The 27105-nt window shown below is 44.1% G+C and overlaps 1 protein-coding gene across 1 annotated transcript in view; it reads left to right on the forward strand.

The window, feature by feature from the left end:
- Positions 1 to 27105, forward strand: part of ube3d (ubiquitin protein ligase E3D) — a 165084-nt gene that overhangs the window by 112910 nt on the left and 25069 nt on the right. The window lies entirely within an intron of this gene.

Raw genomic sequence — 27105 nt, forward strand, 5'->3', positions numbered from 1 at the left:
CACTATCGCTTTCTGGTGCCAATCCAATTACTTTCTTTATTGGTTTTTCTAATTACATAACTGATGTTACAAATCTGTATCCTTAAATCTCTCTGCCCTTTCAAAGCATTGTGAAATTTATTTTTGGTATCACTTAAATTTGCTTTCTGTTTCGAACCATGTTCTACTTTACATATTAACCTGCTTCTCCTGAATTTGCACAATCTGCCTGCTCCCCTAAACTGCCTCTGTCAACAACTCTCTATTCTTCCTGTCAGTTTTACTGTGCCCCTAATTAATGCCATCAGCAAATTTTCATATTCACCCTTTAAGGTTTGTCTCTCAGACCTGAGTACAGAACAAGGTAAACATTGCCAGTCTTGGAAGCATTCATTTACTCCCATTCTTCCTCCTGCAGACATCCATTTCCTTGTATTTCATGAATACTTTAATCTGTTAATTGGCCCTGATCCAAGAGCTTTTTTAAAATTCTAGATGGTTCAAATCACTGGATTCCTTTTGTCTGTGCATGGTATGATTTCCTGTAAGAATTTGATTAGATTAGTTGACCATGACCTACTCTTTACAAATGTGAATTGACACTTATTAGCCCATACCGTTTGCTAGTATTATCCCTTGTTGTTATCTCCAGCAACTTCCCTGCTATAATGTGGGTTCCCTGATCTATAATTGCCTGAACTGCTCCTTTTGAATGTGGCTGTGATACATATCATATTCTAACCCTTTCGCACAACCACAGTCTTTCAAATGACTTTGAGACATTATAGTGAATCTTTTTGTTGTCACAGATCAACATCTGACGCTGGCATCAGCATCAAGACATACTGTCTGAATGATCAGTCATTTTAAACCCTTGTGCAATTTTTTCTTTGTATCAATTGGAAGTTTCTCCACATAATCCTCTGATATTGTGCATTTTTCTTTTCACTATCCTCCAGAAGAGCTGCTGTCCTGATCAATATTTATTACTCAAGTGACATCATATAAAGTCGTTAATTCATTGCTGTTTGTAGGACCTTTGTTTCTCTCCCAATACTCCAGCTTAGGCTGAAAAGATGTCAATCATCTCTTTCTGAAAGATGTAAAGGCCTTGGAGAGGCTACAGAGGAGATCTGTTTTTATGGTATTGGAGATGAGGGATTTCAGTTACGTGTAGAGATTAGAGGATGAGTATAAAGGTGGTAGCTGTTTCTATTGCCAGTGACTAGAAGACATTACATACATAAGGTAAATAGAAAAATAAAAGAACCTGAGAAACAGGAAAATTCTTTGAATGTTCCACTAATCAAGATGATCATGGCTGATGATCATGGCTGATGATCAATACCGAAATCTTCATCCCTCCATGTTCCTGGATCCCTTTAGCCACAAGAACTGCATCTGCCTCCTCCTTGAAAACACAATGTTTCATCGTCAAATTCTTGCTGGGGTAGTGAATTCCTGAAAAGGTGATGTTGTTCTGTGTCAGAATAACAGAATGGGTATCTACTCTTTTTTAACTATACATGTGTGTATAATACATATATATATATGTATTTTTTTTAACATGAGCTTTACATTTTTTTGAGTTGGGCAGAATTTAATAAGATGACACACAGCTAAATGCCCAGGAGGATCGTTAGTGGCTTGTGACAGAAGCCCGCCCTGTAGCTATAATATACTGTGGGCAGGTTAGATTGTTACAGAGCAAGGAAGTTCATTCTCTTGATGGGAGAAATTCCCATCCTTTACAGCTGCCAGGTAATCTGCTTGGCCAGCAACACCAGCATCTCTGTTGTGGTGAAAATGCCAGAAGAAGGAGGATCCCAGGTTCTTCCCATCTCTTTTCTCACAGGGGCAGACTGTAGTTCACACTAGGAGTTCCTGGAGGTAGCTGTCAAATTAAATAACCATCTATCTTCTGTGAAAGCTGAGTTAGGAGTTGCTGGTGTTTGGGAATCTACACAGTGTGCAGATTAGGTCAAGTAAACACAGGCCTGTTAATCATGTTTTTATGTTTAGATAGACAGCGTATCCCTGTGGTCATGACCTTGGGAATGGGAAAAAAGGGATTATTGTTGGGAGATGAGGGTGTTGGCAAGGGTGTCACTTACCCTTTGGGTGGTAGGCATTAGGGACCCCTGCGGGGCAGCGGGGGGGTGGGTGGTGTTGCTAATTAGGTGTACTTTGGGGCTTACCTTTAGAGAGGATTGTGTAAAAAGTGCATAAACCCAATGGAACTGTCCAGTTTGTCAAGATGCCTCTTGCTGAGATATTTGTATTATCAATAGACACAGGTGAGGTGCCGGAAGGCTGGAGGTTGGCTAACATGGTGCCACTGTTTAAGAAGGGTGGTAAGGACAAGCCAGGGAACTGTAGAACTGTCAGCCTGATGTTGGTGATGGGCAAATTGTTGGAGGGAATCCTGAGGGACAGGATTTTGTGTATTTGGAAAGGCAGGGACTGATTAGGGATAGTCAACATGGCTTTGTGCTTGGGAAGCCATGTCTCACAAACTTGATTGAGTTTTTTGAAGAAGTAACAAAGAGGATTGATGAGGGAAGAGTGGTAGACGTGATCTATATGGATTTCAGTAAGGCATTTGACGAAATTCCTAACCAGGGAGACTGGTTAGCAAGGTTAGATCTCATGGAATACTGGGAAAACAAGCCGTTTGGATACAGAACTAGCTCAAAAGTAGAGGGTTGTTTTTCAGACTGGAGGCCTGTGACCAGTGGAGTGCCACAAGGATTGATACTTGAAAATGAACGTGAAAATGTGTTTTCTCCTGAATTATAATGTAGAACTTCATGAAATAGGAGTTATAAATTTTCTCCTATGTGTATAGTTACTTGTAGATAGTCAAATGAGTTTGTAGGGTGGTGGGTGAAAATAGGCATTAAATTAAATAGGCATTAAATTAAATTAAATAAAATAAAAGGTTATGGCAATGGGTAAGGTGGCATAGGATAGCAGAAGGGAAATGGGGGGGCTATGGAAATGTGTAGAAGGTATTAAGTGGAATAGATGTAGCCTGGGCAATGTATTGGGTGATGTGGAGTATTGAAAGCGTGTGGAGTGAGAGCTAGGGAAATGTTTTCTATTTCTCCTCTTCTGGAAATGCAAAATGTCTCTATGGATCTGGTCCTGGGACAAGTTCAGTGAAGATAAGTTACCCCTTTTGTGAAAAGTTATACATCTGCATAAGAAGTGCACAAACTCATCAGGACTGTCAAAGTTATGAAGGAATTATCTTGCAGTTTTAAAGAAAATGCAGTATTTCAGAGTGGATGTTTTGAGCTGCCTCTTTGTGGACAGCTCCAACTGTTTATTGACTTAAAGGTTTCAGCACCTAAGTGAAATGTTTGTTTTCATAAGGGATTGGTTGAAGCAATGTATTGGATGGATTAGCATCATTGAAGCCTTATTTTGTTACAATAATGACATTATCAAGAGATATAACTTGATTTTACTTTCAACATGCCTTTTGAATTCTGTCAGTGGATGCATTGACATTGAAACGGAAAGGCAAAGTGTGGTGGGTGGTGGCTGTGATTTGACACTGAGTTGGTAAAGGAGCTATTAAGGAGTGATTCGGGGATTATGGGGGATGAGGGTCCTCGAGAGATGAGTCGATTGGCCCTTGTGGATAGGAAGACAAACATAGGGTAGCATAGAGATAAGAGTGGCTACAAAAAGATATAGGTAGGTTAAGTGAATGGGTAAAGATCTTGGAAATAGAATATAATGTGGGAAGATGTGAAATAGTGAATTTGATGGGCAGAATTAAAAAGAAGCATGACTCAAAAAAGATGTGCAAGGCAGGTACATAGATGGTGGTAGGTACGTGGAACATGCTGCCAGGGAAGGTGATAGGAACAGATACGATGGCAATTAGTTTAAGAGGCATTTAGGCAGACACATGAAACAAATAGGGAATAGAGGGGTATTGACTATGTGCAGGCAAATGGGATTAGTTTAAAATGGCATCATAGTCAGCACAGGCATGGTGGGCCAAAGGGCCTGTTCCTGCACCATACTGTTCTATGGTCTCTGCTCTAAATGGTGAGAGAAATTGCAGAGCTTAAAGATGCAAAAGGATCTGAGTGTCCTATGTGCTACTACAGTAAGCAGTTAGGAAATTACGATAACACAGAGTTTCCAGAGTGATGTAAAAAGAATAACTGGGTGAGCAAGAAGTTGACAGATGGGATATTATGTGGGAAAATGTGACATTATTCACTTTGGCAGGAACAACAGAGGAGCTGAATATTATTTATTGGAGAAAAGACTGTAGAAAGCTATGAAACAGAAGGATTTGGGAGTCCTCGTCCATGAATCATAAACAACTAGCATCCAGGTTCAATGGGTAAATGGAAGGCAAATAGAATGTTGACCTTTATTTCAAAGAGAAGGGAGTATAAATGTAAGGATGTTTTTCAAGAAATGAACACTGCATGGGTCAGACTACATTTGACATGCTGTGAACAGTTTTGGACCCACTATCTGAGGAAAGGTATTTTGGCATTGGAGACAATCCAGAGAATATTCACTAAGATGATACCAGGTACGGAGGGACTATCTTGTGAGGATAGGTTGAGTAAATTTGATCTGTACTTGTTGGAATACAGGAAAGTGAGAGACAGATTTATTGAAACATTCTTGATTCTTAGGTGACTCGACAGGGTAGATGCTGAAAGATTGTTTTTGATTAGATTAGATTACATTATTGTGTGTTCATGAAATAACTCCACAGAGGCCAATATGCCAACACCAAGTCACCCTCTATTTACACATGGAGACACCTTGGCACTGATTCAGCTGCCTCGGAGCCAGTTCTCAGAGTGAACTGAACCTCTAATACTCCTGTTTAGATCTATCAGCCAGGGCTCCTTGATTGGACCAAATTCACACCTGGCCGACCTCATTTACACTTATGTGAGGAATAAGAGAATGGTCAAAGAAAGAGTAGGGCCGATCAGGGATAGCATAGGGAATTTGTGTGTGGAGCCTGAGGAGGTAGGGGAAGCCCTAAATGAGTTTTTTGCTTCTGTCTTTACGAAAGAAACGAAGGTTGTAGTGAATGAAACCTTTGAAGAGCAGGTGTGCATGCTGGAATGGATAGAGATAGAGGAAGCTGATGTGCTGAAAATTTTGCCAAACATTAAGATTGACAAGTCGCCAAGCCCGGACCAGATTTGTCCTCGGCTGCTTTGGGAAACGAGAAATGCAATTGCTTCGCCACTTGCGAAGATCTTTGCATCCTCACTCTCCACCGGAGTCATACCTGAGGACTGGAGAGAGGCAAATGTAATTCCTCTCTTCAAGAAAGGAAATAGAGAAATCCCCAGCAATTACAGACCAGTAAGTCTCACGTCTGTCGTCTGCAAGGTGTTAGAAAGGATTCTGAGGGATAGGATTTATGACCATCTGGAAGAGCATGGCTTGATTAAATGCAGTCAACATGGCTTTGTGAGGGGCAGGTCATGCCTCATAAACCTTAACGAGTTCTTTGAGGATGTGACTAGAAAGGTTGATGAGGGTCGAGCTGTGGATGTGGTGTATATGGACTTCAGCAAGGCATTTGATAAGGTTCCCCATGGTAGGCTCATTCAGAAGGTCAGGAGGAATGGGATACAGGGGAACTTAGCTGTCTGGATACAGAATTGGCTGGCCAACAGAAGAAAGCGAGTGGTAGTAGAAGGAAAATATTCTGCCTGGAAGTCTGTGGTGAGTGGTGTTCCACAGGTCTCTGTCCTTGGGCCTCTACTGTTTGTAATTTTTATTAATGACTTGGATGAGGGGATTGAAGGATGGGTCAGCAAGTTTGCAGATGACACAAAGGTTGGAGGTGTTGTTGACAGTATAGAGGGCTGTTGTAGGCTGCAGCAGGACATTGACAGGATGCAGAGATGAGCTGAGAGGTGGCAAATGGAGTTCAACCTGGATAAATGCGAGGTGATGCATTTTAGAAGGTCGAATTTAAAAGCTGAGTACAGGATTAAGGATAGAATTCTTGGCAGTGTGGAGGAACAGAGGGATTTTGGTGTGCAGGTACATAGATCCCTTAAAAGGGCCACCCAAGTGGACAGCGTTGTTAAGAAAGCATATGGTGTTTTGGCTTTCATTAACAGGGGGATTGAGTTTAAGAGTCGTGAGATCTTGTTGCAGCTCTATAAAACTTTGTTTAGACCGCACTTGGAATACTGCGTCCAGTTCTGGTCGCCTTATTGTAGGAAAGATGTGGATGCTTTGGAGAGGGTTCAGAGGAGGTTTACCAGGATGCTGCCTGGACTGGAGGGCTTATCTTATGAAGAGAGGTTGACTGAGCTCGGACTTTTTTCATTGGAGAAAAGGAGGAGGAAAGGTGACCTAATTGAGGTATACAAGATAATGAGAGGCATAGATAGAGTCGATAGCCAGAGACTATTTCCCAGGGCAGAAATGACTAACACGAGGGGGTCATAGTTTTAAGCTGGTTGGAGGAAAGTATAGAGGAGGTATCAGAGGCGGGTTCTTTACATAGAGAGTTGTGAGAGCATGGAATGCGTTGCCAGCAGCAGTTGTGGAAGCAGGGTCATTGGGGACATTTAAGAGACTACTGGACATGCATAACGTCACAGAAATTTGAGGGTGCATACATGAGGATCAATGGTCAGCACAACATCGTGGGCTGAAGGGCCTCTTCTGTGCTGTACTGTTCTATGTTCTATGTTCTATTACAATCATTACATTTTCCCCTTGTGGGAGAGTCTAGGATCAGAAGGTATGATCTCGGAGTGGTTCCTGTCTGCTGGAATTTAGAAAATTATGAGGCATTTGATTAAAGTGGTTAATATCCAGAAAGCTATTGATGGGCTAGATGCGGTGAGGATGAGAGCTATGAGTCATTGTTTTAAATGGGCGACATCAAATCCTTAAACAAAAAATAAATGAGGTTTCTTTCTCACAGAAAGTCTTGGGTCTTTGGAATGTTCTTCCAGAAAGGATGGTGGAAGATTAATCTTTGTCAGAGCAGCATTTATGGGCTGAATGGTCTATTCTGTTCTTTGTTCATTTATAGGATATAGATTGCTACAGGGGCATGATGTGCCATGTGGTGTAGGAACAGAGGTTTAGCTTGGCGTAAGGGTCATGAAGTGCTATAAGTTTGAATGCAGGAGCAAAGGTTGGCAAGATGGTCATGTTTGGGGAATGGGGAGTGGAGGGGTGAGAACAGGAGGGATGCCTCTCATTTAATCTCTGTTTTGAAACTTGGAAAACAGTGCTTTCCACCCAGCTAACCTCGAGAGCCTCTACTTTTCCTGGGTCAACTGACCCAATGCCCAACCCTTCCCAGATTGAAGCTGGGAAGCGTGGGCAGCCCCTGTTAAAGGCTGGGTGTGCAGAGCTGGTCTGCCTGTGCCCCTGGCCCTGGAATGAACATTGGGAACTCTGTGTTCACACGTGGAGAAGTTAATGGCTGGGCAAGATCCACTATTGCTTTAATAACCATGAAGAAAAAGGAAACACCATTATGGAAAAGACAAAGAGGAAGTTGCAAGGAAACATGCCACCCTGATGTACATACCAACAAAAGGCTTGTCTTTAATGACACAGTATCACACGAGCAGTCGATTTACTCAGTGTACCGTCAGGAGTGCTCTTAGTTTATCTGTTTTAATGTTCTCTTATGTAATCTGTGAATACAAGTGTGAAACTCAGTCTGAAAATCTGATTCCAGTTTTACAACTAAATCACAGCATTGATCGTGCAATCTTGTTCACAAAACCAAAGTACAGAATTCTTTTACAACTTAAGTTTGTGGGATTTATAAGATGATGCTTACTGATTTTGCTCCCATGCCTCGTTTAAAAATTAGACTATGCTTATGTTCACACCTTTGAAATCATTAATCCGGTGTTATTTGACAATGCCATCTGTAAGTAAGTACTCAGTAATGGTATTCTACATGCCTGCTTAAATATCGTATCATTTTACATCAAAATTGATTTTAATTCTGTTTCCCCTGTTAAGTTCCAAATGTAATATTACAGCTTCAAATTAAGTTTATTATGCAGCTGAGGAAAATATGGATCACTACACAAATCTGTTTTGTTCCTCACCACAAGAACCAAAAGTACTTTGATGCTCCTTACATCGCAGGCTATAGAGAAATTAAAGGATTATTTAAGGCAAGAGTAATTTTTTTCGTGTTTCTGGTACTTTAACAAAAGCGTTTTTTTTGTTCATTTTCCCAAAATCTATCATAAAACTCTTAGAAGGGTAATCAAGATACCATAAAGTACAGAGTTACAGTTTCCTTAATCTATTTAATGGAGAGTGAAATATCAAACCACACACTTTGAAACCAATTTTTTTTTGTAAATCTATAATTTGACTTAATTACCCATGTATGAATAATGACCTTTCTCTTCACATATTATATTAGTAGATGCAGTAAATCATTCCATTGACTCTTGGTGGTGATAATGCAGCAGCAAACATTGTCCCTTTGTTACACCAATTGCCGTTTTAAATCTGTCGATTCTTTTACAATAGCTGTTCTCAATTCGGGTGATTTTGTTTAAAAACCATGAATCAAAGATTATCAAAACATGACAACTTTTGCAGAAAGCATAGGTAAAGCAAATTTGATCTGATTGGCCTTAACATCCCAAACGTGTAGACAGGATAAAAAATTAGGTAAAAACAATGACTGCAGATGCTGGAAACCAGATTCTGGATTAGTGGTGCTGGAAGAGCACAGCAGTTCAGGCTGCACCCAAGGAGCTTCGAAATCGACGTTTCGGGCAAAAGCCCTTCATCAGGAATAAAGGCAGTAAGCCTGGAGTGTGGAGAGATAAGCTAGAGGAGGGTGGGGGTGGGGAGAAAGTAGCATAGAGTACAATGGGTGAGTGGGGGAGGGGATGAAGGTGATAGGTCAGGGAGGAGAGGGTGGAGTGGATAGGTGGAAAAGGTGCTAGGCAGGTAGGACAAGTCATGGGGACAGTGCTGAGCTGGAAGTTTAGAACTAGGATGAGGTGGGGGAAGGGGAAATGAGGAAACTGTTGAATTCCACATTGATGCCCTGGGGTTGAAGTGTTTCGAGGCGGAAGATGAGGCGTTCTTCCTCCAGGCATCTGGTGGGTGAGGGAGCGGCGGTGAAGGAGGCCCAGGACCTCCATGTCCTCGGCAGAGTGGGAGGGGGAGTTGAAATGTTGGGCCACGGGGCGGTGTGGTTGATTGGTGCAGGTGTCCCGGAGATGTTCCCTAAAGCGCTCTGCTAGGAGGCGCCCAGTCTCCCCAGTGTAGAGGAGACCGCATTCGGGAGCAACGGATACAATTAATGATATTAGTGGATGTGCAAGTAAAACTTTGATGGATGTGGAAGGTTCATTTACGGTCTTGGATAGAGGTGAGGGAGGAGGTGTGGGCGCAGGTTTTACAGTTCCTGCGGTGGCAGAGGAAAGTGCCAGGATGGGAGGGTGGGTTGTAAGGGGGCGTGGACCTGACCAGGTAGTCACGGAGAGAACGGTCTTTGCGGAAGGCGGTAAGGGGTGGGTAGGGAAATATATCCCTGGTGTTGGGGTCTGTTTGGAGGTGGTGGAAATGTCGGCGGATGATTTGGTTTATGCGAAGGTTGGTAGGGTGGAAGGTGAGCACCAGGGGTGTTCTGTCGGGATGCCTGCCTTGAAGAAGTTTTCCTCCTCTCTCGACAAGAATCTCAGGGAGTCCCTCTCCCACTGCAACTCCCAGGTCATTTCCTCTGCCCTGAAGCTCTTCAACCATGTCGTGAAACAAACTCGCTACCACAGCCACATTTGCTTCCTCAGTGCCTGCCTCCGTAACCAACTCATTCCACACGGACTCCGGACCACCTTTAAACCAGCAGAGTTCGGACCCGAACAGGACAAACAGTACAGACTACAGATTCAAAAACACCAGCAACAGTTCTCCTTCAAGACCCTCCACTCCACGCTCGCAGCCATGCGCCGGCACCTAACCTCTCTACAGTCAGCCCTGCCTCAGCTGAGGGCCACACTCTCTCAGATTTGCAAAGGAGCCACTCTGTACTACATCCTCAGGAGAATTCATACTCTCAACAAACACTATTTCAATTCCATCTCAAACATCAAAAACTGTAAGTACAACAAACTTTTATCCACCCACCTCCATAACCAGCACTCCTCAAACATTCCAGAAGATTCCCCTGGCCTCGGAACCTATTCCGCCATTAGCCATGCGGCTGATGCAGCTGCCACCCCCTCGCTGATTGATGATGTCACTTCCGCCCCTATCATGGCCACTCCCACAACCACTTCCACCCCTCACAATTCCTCATGCATCACACGTGACATCACTTCCGCCCCTCACATCATCGCTGATGCCACATGCTCAGTGACCTCCGCCATCCCTACTGCCGTTGTCACCACCACTTCCGCCCCCACAAGCGCCACTCACCTGCATTCTGCTGACATGCCCCCCACAGACCCCAATGTCACTATCCCCACCCCCCAGAACCCCGAGGGGAACACTACCCCTGCTCATGACTCCACCCTGATTCCCCCCACCATCACACCCACTCCAGTTACAGGTTCTGTCCCCACTCCCAAGTCCACACCCACACCAGATCCCAGCTCGCAGCCCTGCCGAGTTTTCACCATCCCCCCAGACCTCCCCCTCACTGAGGACGAACAATCAGTCCTCAGCAAAGGACTCACCTTCATCCTCCTCCGTCCACACATCAATGAATTTAACACACGCCGTGACGTCGAACAATTCTTCCGTCGCCTCCGCCTCCGAGCTTACTTTCACAATCAGGACTACCGCCCACCTTCCGAGGACCCCTTCGCCCACCTCCAACACACTGCATCCACCTGGACACCCCGCGCTGGCCTATTACCTGCCCTCGACCTCTTCATTTCCAACTGCCGCCGGGACATTAACCACCTCAACCTGTCTACCCCCCTCCCCCACTCCAACCTCTCACCCTCACAACGCACAGCCCTCCAATCCCTCTGCTCCAATCCCAACCTCACCATCAAGCCAGCGGATAAATGGGGCGCAGTGGTAGTCTGGCGCACTGACCTCTACACCGCTGAAGCCAAACGTCAACTCGAGGACACCTCTTCCTACTGACCCCTCGACCATGACCCCACCCCCCATCACCAAACCATCATCTCCCAGACCATACAGAACCTCATCATCTCAGGGGTACTCCCACCCACAGCTTCCAACCTCATAGTCCGGGAACCCCGCACTGCCTGGTTCTACCTCCTTCCCAAGATCCACAAGCCTGACCACCCTGGCCGACCCATTGTCTCAGCATGCTCCTGCCCCACTGAACTCATCTCTACCTACCTCGACACTGTCCTATCCCCCCTAGTCCAGGAACTCCCCACATACGTTCGAGACACCACCCACGCCCTCCACCTCCTCCAAGACTTCCATTTCCCCGGCCCCCAACGCCTCATCTTCACCATGGATATCCAATCCCTCTACACCTCCATCCGCCATGACCAGGGCCTACAAGCCCTCCGTATTTTCCTCTCCAGATGTCCCCAACAGTACCCTTCCACCGACACTCTCATTCGTTTGGCCGAACTGGTCCTCACCCTTAACAATTTCTCCTTTGAATCCTCCCACTTCCTCCAGACCAAAGGGGTAGCCATGGGCACACGTATGGGCCCCAGCTATGCCTGTCTCTTTGTTGGCTGCGTAGAGCAGTTGATCTTCCGTAATTACACCGGCACCACTCCCCACCTCTTCCTCCGCTACATTGATGACTGCATTGGCGCCACCTCGTGCTCCCACGAGGAGGTTGAGCAATTCATCAACTTCACCAACACATTCCACCCTGACCTTAAATGTACCTGGACCATCTCTGACACATCCCTCCCCTTCCTGGACCTCTCCATCTCCATTAATGACGACCGACTCGACACTGACATTTTTTACAAACCCACCGACTCCCACAGCTACCTGGATTACACCTCTTCCCACCCTACCTCTTGCAAAAGTGCCATCCCGTATTCCCAATTCCTCTGCCTCCGCCGGATCTGCTCCCAGGAGGACCAGTTCCACCACAGAACACACCAGATGGCCTCCTTCTTTAGAGACCGCAATTTCCCTTCCCACGTGGTTAAAGGTACCCTCCAACGCATCTCGTCTACATCCCGCACCTCCACCCTCAGACCCCACTCCTCCAACTGTAACAAGGACAGAACGCCACTGGTGCTCAACTTCCACCCTACCAACCTTCGCATAAACCAAATCCTCCACCGACATTTCCGCCACCTCCAAACAGACCCCACCACCAGGGACATATTTCCCTCCCCACTCCTCTCCGCCTTCCGCAAAGACCGTTCCCTCCGTGACAACCTGGTCAGGTCCAAGCCCCCCTACAACCCACCCTCCCATCCTGGCACTTTCCCCTGCCACCGCAGGAACTGTAAAACCTGCGCCCACACCTCCTCCCTCACCTCTATCCAAGGCCCTAAAGGAGCCTTCCACATTCATCAGAGTTTTACTTGCACATCCACTAATATCATTTATTGTATCCGTTGCTCCCGAATGCGGTCTCCTCTACATTGGGGAGACTGGGCGCCTCCTAGCAGAGCGCTTTAGGGAACATCTCCGGGACACCCGCACCAATCAACCACACCGCCCCGTGGCCCAACATTTCAACTCCCCCTCCCACTCTGCCGAGGACATGGAGGTCCTGGGCCTCCTTCACCGCTGCTCCCTCACCACCAGATGCCTGGAGGAAGAACGCCTCATCTTCCGCCTCGGAACACTTCAACCCCAGGGCATCAATATGGAATTCAACAGTTTCCTCATTTCCCCTTCCCCCACCTCACCCTAGTTCTAAACTTCCAGCTCAGCACTGTCCCCATGACTTGTCCTACCTGCCTATCTCCTTTTCCACCTATCCACTCCACCCTCTCCTCCCTGACCTATCACCTTCATCGCCTCCCCCACTCACCTATTGTACTCTATGCTACTTTCACCCCACCCCCACCCTCCTCTAGCTTATCTCTCCACGCTCCAGGCTCACTGCCTTTATTCCTGATGAAGGGCTTTTGCCTGAAACATCGATTTCGAAGCTCCCTGGATGCTGCCTGAATTGCTGTGCTCTTCCAGCACCACTCATCCAGGATAAAAAAATTAGCCAGAGTTTCAACTCCTGGCTGTAGGCTGGTCATTGCTGGAGAGTGTCCTGCACGAATCGAGAGTGTAGCACTCATTTAGGCTCAGATATGGAGAAAGTGGGTCAATAAAACAGTGGCCCAAGAACCATCAGGTGTACATTAGGTTAGCTGTCTTATAATATAATGTGCTTTTCTCAAACAAGGTCTTTTTATTTCACCTGGAATCTTCCAATGCCTTCTCTATTAGTGAAAGCACGTCCCAATGTCAGTCCAGTGCAAACGGAAAGGTTTGAAAATATAATCAAAACCCACAATAGTGCCTTGGGTAAATGCAATGAGGCAAAAACAAGATCCTTTATTCCCTCCTCCAATATTATTCATTTTCTCGTGAGCTTTCTCCAAAGGTGGTTGAAGTATTTCAGAATTATGTATGTCTATCTTGTTTGTAGTCTGTGGCTACAAATCATTGCCCATATTTATTCGCAGGACTTCGGATTGTGTGCTTTAATTTTGATTGAATTGAGATAAAAAAAATCCAATGAAATCAAAAGTTCTCATGTATATGTTTTCTTGGGTCAGAACAATGGCAGAGTGCTAGTGATCATAAAACCTTTGACATGGGAGTCGAATTTTGTCTGATAACCCTTTTGTAAGTTGCTTTGAGATATTTTGCTGCCTTAAAGATGCTGTGGAAATGCAAGATTTTATTGCTAATCTGAAAACTGATCTTGAAAGAAAAAATACAATGTGCAATCAATATTTTCCTCAAATTGTAAAGCTAATTGTTATACATTAATTGTGACCTCAGCGTTTGCTCACATGTGTTATCCCAGAACTGAAATACCATAATGCTGATGTTTTTATTCTTGAATCCATTATTTTTGGGTGGACAGCAGTATTCATTTTGCTTATCAGCAAAGTTATTTCATTTGTTTAAAGTCACTGACTGGAATATTTTTGACAAATAAGTCTTTAATAAGCACGTAGAGTTGAATGCTTTTTTTCTGTTGACATTATGTCAGACGCCTGAAGAATGATTAGTCACATTTGTAATTAACTTGCTTTTCAAGTGTGCAGAAGCCATTTAAAAGACAACTTATTTTTCACATTTTATGATGAAATTCAGCCAGGTATTTGCATTTGTACCTGTTGTGGCAGCAGTGAAGATTAAATCAAGTTGCTAACTAATGCCAGAATAGCTTTTTGATAGCTACATAGCAAAAGTTCTCACAAGATTCTATCATGATTGCTCAGTGTTTAGCACAGCAGTCGATCAGGACCAGGGACCCGGGTTCAATTCCAGCCTCAGGCAACTGTCTGTGTGGCGTTTGCACAATCTCTCGTGTCTGCATGGGTTTCCTCCAGATGCTCCAGTTTCCTCCCACAGTCCATAGATGTGCTGGTAAGGTGGATTAGTCAAGCTAAATTGCCTATAGCATCCAGGGATGTGCAAGGTAGGATTCGCCATAGGAAATGCAGGGTGGGCTTGACTGAGATGTTCTTTGGTGGGTTGATGTGGACTTGATGGGCTGAATGGTCTGCTTGTACACTGTGGAGATTCTGTGATCCTGTGATTGTTGCTCTCCATCTCAATGAACTCTGGTGCCTTATCCACTTTGGTCTTTCTCGACCTTTCTTTAAGATGTTGACTCACTTGATCATATTTACTACTTACTTTCACCCACCACCTCCCTCCTGCACTATCACTCTGAACTGGATCATGGGTTTTTCTCTTTCTCCTCTTTAGTGACTACCTCTAGCTCTTTGTGAGATCAACCATAAGTATGGTATTAATTTCCACATATCTGTTGGACTGCCCAACTGGTTCTCTAAATTTCCACATGCTGTTGGACTGTTACTCCAATTCTAAATCCTGTAGCAAGGGAACAGTCTAGAGCCCTAAAGATTGAGCTGCATAAAGTACCAAAGTGATATCCCTAGGGGTTTCAGGGAAGACACTCGAACAGGTCAATTTTCAAAGCTGGTCAAGTACTGGCTGCATGGACTGTCAATGTCAGGTATGTGCATTTTGTGGCACATAGAGAATAGACAATAGGTGCAGGAGTAGGCCATTCTGCCCTTCGAGCCAACACCACCATTCATTATGATCATCCTCAATCAGTATCCTGTTCCTGCCTTAACTCCATAACCCTTGATTCCACTATCCTTAAGAGCTCTGTCCAACTCTTTCTTGAAAGTATCCAGAGACTTGGCCTCCACAGCCTTCTGGGGCAGAGCATTCCACACACCCACCACTCTCTGGGTGAAGAAGTTTCTCCTCAACTCTGTTCTAAATGGCCTACCCCTTCTTGTTAAACTGTGTCCTCTGGTTCAGGACACACCCATCAGCGGAAACATGTTTCCTGCCTCCAGAGTGTCCAATCCTTTAATAATCTTATACGTCTCAATCAGATCCCCTCTCAGCCTTCTAAACTCAAGCGTATACAAGCCCAGTGGCTCCAATCTTTCAGCGTAAGATAGTCCCGCAATTCCGGGAATTGACCTCGTGAACCTACGCTGCACTCCCTCAATAGCCAGAATGTCTTTCCTCAAATTTGGAGACCAAAACTGCACACAATATTCAAGGATCGGTCTCACCAGGGCCCTGTACAGCTGCAGAAGGACCTCTTTGCGTCTATACTCAATTCCTCTTGTTATGAAGGTCAGCATGCTATTAGCTTTCTTCACTGCCTGCTGTACCTGCATGCTTGCTTTCATTGACTGATGTACAAGAACACCTAGATCTCTCTGTACTGCCCCTTTACCTAGCTTGACTCCATTTAGGTAGTTATCTGCCTTCCTGTTCTTGCCACCAAAGTGGATAACCACACATTTATCCACATTAAACTGCATCTGCCATGCATCTGCCCACTCACCTAGCCTGTCCAGGTCACCCTGTATTCTCCTAACATCCTCCTCACATCCTCCTCACATTTCACCCTGCCACCCAGCTTTGTGTCATCAGCAAATTTGCTTATATCACTTTTAATACCTTCATCTATAGAACTCACAGTCATGCATTTATATGTCCTTTTGACCCTGCAGCGAATCTTCAAGCCCATCACCTCTGTCCTCTTGGCTCACTGTCCATTTCCATTGTGAAATACGTTGAGACTTGTTTTTCAGTTAAAGTCAAGCTATTCAGGCTTACTGTTCTAGAATCTTAATAAGTTATCTTTGAGGAGCCCTGTGCAAAAATGTAAAACAAAAAGCCCTAATGCAGAATAAGGATACTATTGCACAGTTCCTATCTCACCTGTCTGTCTTTCTCCTTTTTGACACTTATTAATCATGCCCTAGAACCACTTACGTTTGTGTGTGCCACTACTCCTCTATTATTCCTCTAGTCAGTCACATAAACTGCTCATGAGTGTGCCCAGTATCTTGGTCCCTCATTGTGCTAGCTTCTCTGTCTTGGTTTGCAGGGACTGGATCTCTCATTCTTTCTTCTCACCTTGTGAGTTTGGTTCCCTTGTCTTTCCCACACTGATTAAACTTGAAACCATTGCATAGCAAGACTTAATGCTATGATACTTCTTGAAGAAAACTGATGGATTGTGATGAAGTTGTGTTAAATTTTGAAACAAGAGGCTGTACTTGTTCAGTCCCTGAATGATGTGGACAGTGCTGAGTCGGTTGCGAAGGTACAGCAAGATCTGAAAAATGTGATTCTTCTCGATGTTGAGAAAATCAAAAAGTCCGATTTCCACCTAAGGTTTGAACAGCAAGACAAGACTCTTGTTTGAGAGTGGCGGAGGCCTGTTGGGGTGCATTTACATCTCATTATTAACAATCTTGCCCCATTTATGGTAGTTTGCTGTCCTGTGATGTGGTGGTGAGAAATGTGATGGCGACAGACTATGATGTGGAATACAGAGCATCTCCAGCTCGCTGCTGGCTCCTCTGGACTTCCATCTTGACCAGCAGCCCGGCACATCTTGGAGCACGCTCCATGGGCAGTGACCACATGCAGCCTTTGTCCATGGAGGTTGGCATCAGACACTTCCCAGCCTCACCACATGATCATGGCACAATTCCGACTCATGTGGAACACCAGTTCAGATCTGCACCCTTGGAGTGCGTCAGCATATTATGTTGTAATGCTGCTGCCAGGCCAGTTTCATGTCAAAACAAGCACCCAATTACTGGAATGGAGCAGCGTTCATCTCAGGATTCTTAGCTTGTTCTCTTAGCGCTCACTCGCTCAATGCCTATGTGAATGTCCACAGAATCGCTGCCATGCCTTGCCTTGCCACCTCATTCAGCACTAACAGGCTCTCAGATACAAAGACACACAACGTAACAGCAGTGATCACTCAAAGCAGCAGACATGTTGTATAGCACCTTGCTACGTCAGTGTCACAATTACAGATTGTACTAGCAGCTTGTATGGCAAACATACTGAATGTGCTGCAACCAAATGGCTTTGTCTTAATGACTAAAGGGGATGGATTTGGTCAAGTTTACAAGTTTCTTCAGTCAAAGGCATCAAACCAGGGGCTGAACATTGTCACTTAGGACTCCCACGGTCAGGTTTCATATCACTGCAGTGGAGGGAATGTGTGCTAAGGTCTGTCCTGCAGGTCCAGTTCAACCTGTCTGGGGATTAGCGCTAAATCAGTCAGGGGTCTGCTGGGTTATTAGGGGCCACTGCTATGTTGGCTAAGTTGGGGAAGCCACTTGTGATTGGAGGTACCATGTTTGGATGAGGAAGGGATAATAATTGTGAGGGGATATAAAGGTGGGAGACAGTAGAACACAGGTTAGAAGGGGAACTGAGAGAGGGAGGGGTCATCACCATCCTGCATTTGTTTGGGTGATAGTGTATCACAATGTTTGACAAAACTAAGTTGTATGCCGGTGCTCAGGGGCTGAGGTGGGGAAATTAACAGTTAAATAAACAATCATATAAATACTGCACACGCTGGAAATCCAAAACATGAACAGAAAGTTTTCAATCTGATATGACTTCTTCAGAACAGAGACATTAACCTTGTTGCTCTTTCCACGGATGCAGCTGAGTTTCTCCACGCACTTTCTGTTTTGTAAGAGGGATTGGGTGGGGACATGGTGAAGATCAAGGATTTGACAGGGATTGCAAGGCAGAAAGGGACATGGGTTTTTTTTTGAGGGGTGGGGATGATGCACCCAGACTGTGAGGCTGAGCCTGCGTCTCACTCAACTTGGTGTTGCTTCCCAACTCCATCCAAACTGCAAACGTGCAATGGGCATGAAACGTATCTGCCCTCTTTCTTAGTGTGGGTGACATAGAGTCGTAAAGCTGTACAGCACAGAAACAGACCCCTCAGTCCAACTTGTCCATGCCGACCAAAATTCCCAAACTAAACTCATTCTACCTGCCTGTGTTTGGCCCTAAACCTTTGCTATTCATTCCTTTGAAATATTAAACTGTACCTGCATCTACCACTTCCACTGGCAGTTCATTCTACATACAAATCACTCTTTGTATGAAAAGGTTGCTCCCCTTTTAAATCTTTTGCCTCTCACCTTAAAAATATGCCCCCTAGTTTTGACCTCACCCATCCTAGGGTAAAGACCTTTGCTACTCACTTTATCTATGCCCCTCATGATTTTACAAATCCATATAAGGTTACCCCTCAACCTCCTACACTCCAGTGAAAGGAGTCCCGGCCTATCCAGCCTTTCCTTATAACTCAAACCGTCCAGTCCCAGCAACGTCTTGGTAAATCTTTTCTGAACCCTCTCCAATTTAATCATATCCTTCCGATAGCAGGGCAATCAGAACCGGATACAGTACTCCAAAAGTGGCCTCACATTGGGGAGACAGGCTGCCTACTTGCAGAACGTTTCAGTGAACACCTCTGGGACACCCGCACCAACCAACCCAACTGTCCTGTGGCTGAACACTTTAACTCCCCCTCCCACTCCGCCAAGGACATGCAGGTCCTTGGCCTCTTCCATCGCCAGATCATAGCATCACGACGCCTGGAGAAAGATCGCCTCATCTTCCGCCTAGGAACCCTCCAACCACAAGGAATGAATGCAGATTTCTCCAGCTTCCTCATTTCCCCTCCCCCCACCTTATCTCAGTCCCAACCCTCGCCTTGTTGACCTGCAATCTTCTTCCCGACCTCTCCGCCCCCACCCCCACTCTGGCCTATCACCCTCACCTTAACCTCCTTCCACCTATCGCTTTCCCAACGCCCCTCCCCCAAGTCCCTCCTCCCTACCTTTTATCTTAGCCTGCTTGGCACACCCTCCTCATTCCTGAAGAAGAGCTTATGCCCGAAACGTCGATTCTCCTGCTCCTTGGATGCTGCCTGACCTGCTGCGCTTTTCCAGCAACACATTTTTCAGCTCTGATCTCCAGCATCTGCAGTCCTCACTTTCTCCTCATCAACGTCCTGTCTAACCTCAACATGATGTCCCAACTCCTACACACAATGGCCTGGGCAATGAAGCCGTGTGTGCTAAATACCTTGTTAATCACCCTGTCTACCTGTGATACAAATCTAAGGAATGATACATCTACTGGTTCCTTTTATCCAAAGCATGTTTTATCACCTCAATGAACTCCAATAATATGGTCAAACATGATTTCCCTTTCAGAAAACTGTGTTCACGCTGCCTGATTGCCTTGAACCAACCAAATGCCCTGCTATAAATGTTTTCTTTTACTTAAAAATATCTTCTAACGTTTTCCCTACAGCTGGATGTTAAGCTGACTGGCCAGTAGTTTCTACCTGGCTTTCTACCTCCCTCCCTGGTCTCCTCTGTCTTCTAAGCGCTAGTTTAAACAGTGCATAGTGCATGCATATGGTGTTAAAAAAAGACCACTAATTAATCCTGTCACATTACACAATCCCAGGTGTAGTTTAGCCTGCTATTATTCTCAGAAGCTATCCCAAAAATATGCGAATTAATTCCTTTGCAGATTTTACTGCATTAAGTTCTTTTTTCCTCAGGCTCCATTTTTTTTGAGACACGAGGCCCATTTACTGAATGAAATCATGGAGTCAGTGAAACTTCACTGCATGTGTTTGAGTGTTGGAATGGTGCATTTTTGTCTTATGACTAGGGTACTGTTATGTTAGTGCGGAGGATGTTGCAGAAGTGGCTAAACAAGTTATTTTGTGTTCTGCTATTCAGGGAGACCAACTTTGAATTCCAGTCTGTACTGAGTTGGTTGGATCATCAGGGCTGGTTTGGTCATGTTCAATAGGAAGTGAATTCGACCAGAATCTTGGTCCTCTTTGCTATTTAAAGACCCTGGAAAGTTTATGCATGTTGGATGAGAAGAGGATTGCTTGCAACTCTGCTGCTCTTCCTAATGAATAACCTGCCAACAATCATTGTCCTAACATATGCATGGAGACAACCCTTTGGGTGGTCATCTGGGAGGAAATTAATGGTTTCCTGAGAAGAGAAAATAAGCCGACGCACAAGGACTAATTTTCCAACTTTTTGTTCCTGGTGGGCGGGGATCCTGGCAGTGAATGCCAAGATTTCCCTAATGAGATCGCTAAAGCTTATGCATGAATAGCTAATATTCATCGTCCTGTGTCAAACCCTTATCAGTTGATGTGCAGAACTACACCTTGTTATTAAACTTTTTTTTCCCTCAATTGGAACTGTTTAAATTATTCAACAGATTATCTGTCCCTGTTTTTTGTGCTCATTAACTGCATGGTTTTTCCAGTCTTCAGTACAGTCATTCATCAGAATTCGACCGACTAGCCACATTACATAGCAATGAGGGATAGGCACTATTTCTAGGAAAGGACCAATTGCAGCATCTTGGTAATTGATCTCTAATTGTCTGCGGTTAGTGAATGAGCCCTGCTATTTTGGACAGGTGATATTATTAACGGTACTTGAGTAAGATTTTAAAATTGCATTCTGTATACGTGTATCATCTTTCAGTAGCACATGCTGCTCTATTTTTGAGGAACTTAATAACCTTTCCATTGAAAGCTCGGCAGGTTCAAACCTATAATGTCGCTTTAATGATACTGAGGGAATGTTTTCGTAATGCATTTTACTTTTACTGGGATATGCATCACGATGCAGTGGAGATTAGTGAACTTCTGTAGGCTTTCATTAAGCTGAGATAATTTGATTTCCTTAATAACCTTCCCATTTACTTTTGGCTGCCACAAACACAATGGCTCTTCAGTACATCAATGTAAAAGGGCTGGAAATTAGGTTATTCCCCCTCAGCCCCGAAAGAAGTGTTGGTGGCCAGCTGAATCACGAAGTAGAAGCCTACCCCACAGCTGTAAGTTGGAGTGGGCGGCTGACTGAGTTCCGAATGAGACTTCAGCTCCTCATTGGAGGATGTCTCATTCTCTGGAGATGCTGATTGTCCAGCAGCTCCAGTAGCCCTGGCAATGCCAGAGCTTAGTAACGGGCACTGCTGGGACAGGAGCCAGTCCCAAGAAGAAGGGCACAGGGATTACAGAGGATGGTGTGTCTTGAGGCTTTGGGCAAGTAGGGGCTACCATGGCAGAGCTGTGTAGGGAGCTAGTGTCAGTGCTATAAGTGGGCAGGAAGGAAGGGGATTAATATCCTCTCTAGAGATGCCAGTGATCACAGCAATCTGCCTTCCTTCCCACCATTTCAAACATCTAGTAATAAAACAGGTTGTCTATGCCAACCCACCACCCACCTTCCACATCATGGGGTGAGCTTACAGCTGGTGCATCCTCTCTCTATTACCTTGCGCAAAACGCATCTGGTGGTGGCATGTAATATCTAGCGCAGAGTGCAACAGAACTGTTTAAGGATGTTGCCGTGTTTAGCTATCACTATCAAGTTCCATTTGTGGGATGAAACATTGAGGTCAATGACTAATATGAATAAATTATGTTATGGTGAGGAAGGTTAACTCAACTATATGCACAAACCTGATTTTTGGAACCCAGTAATGGGGTCATTTTGTACATTGAGGTGACTTGTATGACATGAGATAGTGATAAAATACATGTTTTACATTAGGAGGAGAAAGCGACCTCTGACTAGCACCTTATTGCCTTCAGCCTGGATTTTGGGCTACAAGTTAATGAATGATAAAAAAATCTACTTCACCTAAATCCTGTAAAGTTTGTGTGCTGAGTGCCTTTGGCAGTGCAGAGTATGTCACCATTATATTGTAGTATAATGTTGGCAGCTCAAGTACTGTCCTCATACTGTCCAGCACAGTGTCAGTGCTTACATACCGACAAAAGAGAATGCAAAACACTGTTTGGTAATGAAAATGTTATTTATCTTGAAAAATCAATAGATTGCTATCGTGGAGACTGCAGGAATATGGGTAGAGAGAAAGGCCATTTAGTGCTCAAACTTATGCTGCCGTTAAGGGTAATCTGTGCCACCACTCCATTTACTACCCTTACTCTTGTATCCTTTTGCATCTGTAGCTGCTAAATTCATCGTTCAGATTGGATCATGTTTTAAAGTTATCAGCTGGTGTCTGCAGATTTGGTAAATCCCAAGTTTCTATCAACCTTTGCATAAACCTAATTGCACACTGAGTGGTCCTACTCTAACTTTTAGAATGGACCCCCTTATCCTAGATCCTGTAATCATCAGGTATTAGCCCAGGATTTCCCGTTTCTGGCTCTCCTCTTGGTCCTCTGGCTCCTCCTGCTCTCAGAGAAAATGAGGACTGCAGATGCTGGAGATCAGCGTTGAGAGTGTGGTGCTGGAAAAGCACAGCTGGTCAGGCAGCATCCGAGGAGCAGGAGAATCGTCGTTTCGGGTATAAGCCCTTCATCAGGAATGAGGCCTACCTCCTGCTCTCCCTTACCCTATCTATTGGCCTCCCCCATTCATTGCTTCACCCCCCACCACAATCTTCTAAGTTGGCACAGTAGTTATCACTGCTGCCTCACAGCACCAGGGGCCCAGGTTCGATTCCCATCTCGGGCGACTATCTGTGTGGAGTTTGCACATTCTCCCCGTGTCTGTGTGGGTTTCCTCTGGGTACTCCAGTTTCTTCCCACAATCTAAAGATGTGCAGGTTAGGTGAATTGGCCATGCTAAATTGCCCATAGTGTTCAGGGATGTGTGGGTTAGGTGCATTAGTCAGGGCTAACTGTCGAGTAGTAGGGGAATGGGTCTGGCTGGGTTATTCTTCGAAGGGTAGGTGTGGACTTCTTGGGCCGAAGAGCCTGTTTCCACACTGTCGGGATTCTATGTTTGTATGATTCTCAGACCCTTGTTGACCATTCAATGCCGTCCTGATGTTTCCCCTCCCCCACTCTCTTAACCTGTTTCCCCATTTCTTCAACTTCTCTCTCCCTCTCTCTCTCTCTCTTTTCCCCCCATCTCTCTCCCTCTCTCCCCACCACTACCACCTCCCTCCAAATTCCTGACCCACCCCTAGCCACCTTTGCCAGCCTATCCAGCTTGGCAGCCATCTCACTGTGCCACTGTACCCACTTACCTCATTCGCATTCATGCACTAACAAATGTAAAAGCTATTTAACTTGCTTTTCAATGTCTTAGTTAATGAAAACTTGCCAGACGTGACAGAAGATGTGGCTTGTCTACGCTCTGCTGAGAAAAAGGATCCTGATTGAAAAACATTCTGCATTTCTGAAAGGGGTGTCTTCAGAAGCTCAGAATATGCAGGGCTCTGCTGTTGTTTAACAATATAGGCGGGAGTGGTGATCTGATAGTTTTTGACCCTCCTTGGAATTTTTGTCGCAATATTCTTCCTCATTTGTTCAAGCAATCTGCTGATTCTTTAACCAGAATCTTGGAATTCATGACCAGTGGTTCTCCCTCCTGTTCTGATTGAGGACCTATGGCGATCCTGGACTTCAGATTTGGCCATCTCGGTGTTTAGTTTGATGGAATTGTGTCTCAGTTACTACAGGGTGTAGACAAAAGGTTTCAACGGTGCAGTTTCAGTGGGACTCTCAACAGAATTGGCAAATACTTTTGAAACACACTGGGTCCTGGTGTGCAGGCTAACTGCAGCTTCAATTCTTCACCAGCAAATCCCACAAATAACCGTGATGAATGGCCAGCTTAGTTGTTTCTCTTTTAGGTATGGTTGCATTATGGTCTGTACATTGCTACATTGCTGTCCTTTGACACATACCTTTAGATCTCATGTTATCTGGACCACTAAGTTAGACAGACTGGTCATGGTACGGAAGACAGTGTGAAATGACTAGTCGTGTCCGAGGTATTAGTTTTAACTTGCTTAATGCACTTTCTTTTGTGTTGTATACTTAGGGAATTAAACCTTGGGCCAAATGTCAACAGCAATATTTGAAGTTGAGATGTAATTGAATCAAATGTTGCGTAGTAACAACTCAAACGTTTGCAAGCATGGTTTGGAAGTGCCCATGTTGGACTAGGGTGTACAAAGTTAAAAATCACACAACACCAAGTTATAGTCCAGCGGGTTTGGAAGCTAGTGCTTCCAAATAAATCTGTTGGACTATAACCTGGTGTTGTGTGATTTTTAAGTTTGCAAGCATCTCATTCTCTGTCCACACAGTGCTTAAAATAAGTGGTACACTTCTGATAAACTATATAAAAACTAAAAAGCAGAAATACCATCAGCTATGATGTTTGCTAGTAAGTGGAATATGAGCATTAACCTCTTTATTGCCTCAATCCTCTTTTTCTCCCATTTCTTTTTTTCTAAATCTAAAATAAAGAAGTTTTTGCAAATGTAGGAATGTTAAGTTCTTTATTGAAGATTTATTGCATCAAAGTAAGAAGTCATTGCTTTATTGTTTTCCTGTACCGAATATTCAGGAAAAGGATGATGACATATAGATTGTTTTTCTTCACATTGTTCAGATTGTAATGAGAGTGCACTTTCTAAAATCATTGTATGAGCAAGAATAGAAAATAAATTGAGAACAAATACAACATGCCAACTCAATAAATAATAGCTGTTTCTAAATTAAAAGGAAAAGCTGTGTGGCTAGTGCTGAACTGAGACATGTTGACTCGCAAATCCTAGGTTCAGCATTCAGTCTGAGCTTCATGAGTTGACCTTAACCATCGAGTCATAGAATTGTACAGCACGGAAACAGACCCTTCAGTCTAACTCATCCATGCTGACCAGATATCCTAAATTAATCTAGTCCCATTTGCCAGCATTTGACCTATATCCCACTAAACCCTTCCTATTCATGTATCTATCCAGATGCCTTTTCAATATTGTAAAAGGACCATGGCTTTTCACCTATCCGTGCCCCTTGTAATTTATAAACTTCTATAAAGTCAACCAATAGCCTCTGATGCTCCAGGGAAAATAGTTTCAGCCTATTCATTCTTTCCCTATTGCACTAACCCTCCAACCCTGGCAACATTCTTGTAAACCTTTTCTGAACCCTTTCAAGTTTCACAAGATCTTTCCTATGGCAGGGGAGACCAGAATTGCATGCAGTATTCCAAAGTGGCCTAGCCATTGCCCTGTACAGCTGCAACATGACCTTCCAACTCCTATACTCAATGCACTGACCAATAAAGGCAAGCGTACCGAATGCCTTCTTCACTACCCTGTCTACCTGCGACTCGACTTTCACAAAACAGTCTGCTTGAATATCCCCAATTTGAATCCATCATTGATGACTGTGCCTTCAGTTGCATGGAATCTGTAACTGCTGCAGTTTCCTACCCAAATCTCTCTCACTCTTCTTTTTTGACCTAGTTTGTAATTTCTAATATCTCTATACCTGGTCCAATTTTGTTTGATAATCAAACCGTTTTATTACGTTAAAACGCTATATCATTTTAAGTAATGCAGATTGTTGGAGGATAGTTGCAGTTGTTCTCTTTGCCCTTATCTTACAGATCAAGGAGGGGAAAGATAAAACCAGTTTTTCACTTTGGATTACTGTCAATGATCCTATCAAAAAACAGCATGTGTATAGTTATTGGTTTAGAATAAAAACAGTGAGCCTGTTGATTGACCTGCCTTGCATGAATAGCCTGTCATAACCAATCCAAGAAGTACTTTAGCATTTACACTATTGCCAGTTCACTACAAGCAAAATTGTCCTTCAAGACTTGATGGTCATCCAATGAACAACCTTTCACAACCAATATATATTTCTGATGATTGTTGCTATGAGAAATACTCTCAGTAGTTCTCTGTATTTTGACCATGCCAACTTTATAAATAGAATTGGTGAAATTTTGTTGGCATTGCCCTTCTGATAATTAGACTATGCAGCCCATATGCTCTTTTAGATTTTTTTTGTCCACCATTAGTTCCCCACCTTTCCCATCCTTCAACTTCATTCTTTACCAGTTACCTAACCGGTTAAAAGTTAACCGAGTATTAATGTGCTGCTGAAGGCAATATGTTGGTCAGCTAATTGATCTTGCGATATTTGCTTGCTTTAGATTCTTCTGCTCAATGTTCTTATCTTGTTCTGTGTCCTTTCCTCAAGGTGACACAGTCTAGAGTAGTTTCTCATGTGCTGGCAATCTTCAATCCCATGGAAGTACAGAGACTGTATGTTGCTTAGTAAAACGTGCCTTTTATTCATACTTTGGCTTTATTTTGATGCTACTTAATGATCCACGTCATTGCTGTGCTGTATAACGAGACAATTCATGGGGAGTGTTATAGCAGTGTAAAGCTAATAGTTCATTAGCCAATGTAAAATGGCATGCCTATCAAACTCTCACTTATGATATGCAATTTATGTGATAGAAACAAATTAAATTGTAACTGTTTCAGGATATTTAAATATTTGGATGATGAAAATGAATAAGAAGTGATTTCTCATATGACTTCACTTAATGATTCTGTTGATCATTACAAAGCTTTTATGAATTTGTCTTGTATTCCACAGCTCATGTATTGTGGCCTACCAAAATTAGCTCATATAACATAAAGAAGTAATAATAGCCAAGGTATTCTTGTCACATTAATGGCGAAACTAATGGTGCTTCCATTATTTGTATGGAAATGGTGCAGCCAATTCAGGCAAGGGGCAGATGTAAGGTTAAATGAAAATACTCAAAAGTT

Source organism: Chiloscyllium plagiosum, unplaced genomic scaffold (genome assembly GCF_037043375.1).
Source record: "Chiloscyllium plagiosum isolate Xiang-an unplaced genomic scaffold, Cpla_swu_hap1 HiC_scaffold_3, whole genome shotgun sequence".
Classification (NCBI taxonomy): Eukaryota; Metazoa; Chordata; class Chondrichthyes; order Orectolobiformes; family Hemiscylliidae; genus Chiloscyllium; species Chiloscyllium plagiosum.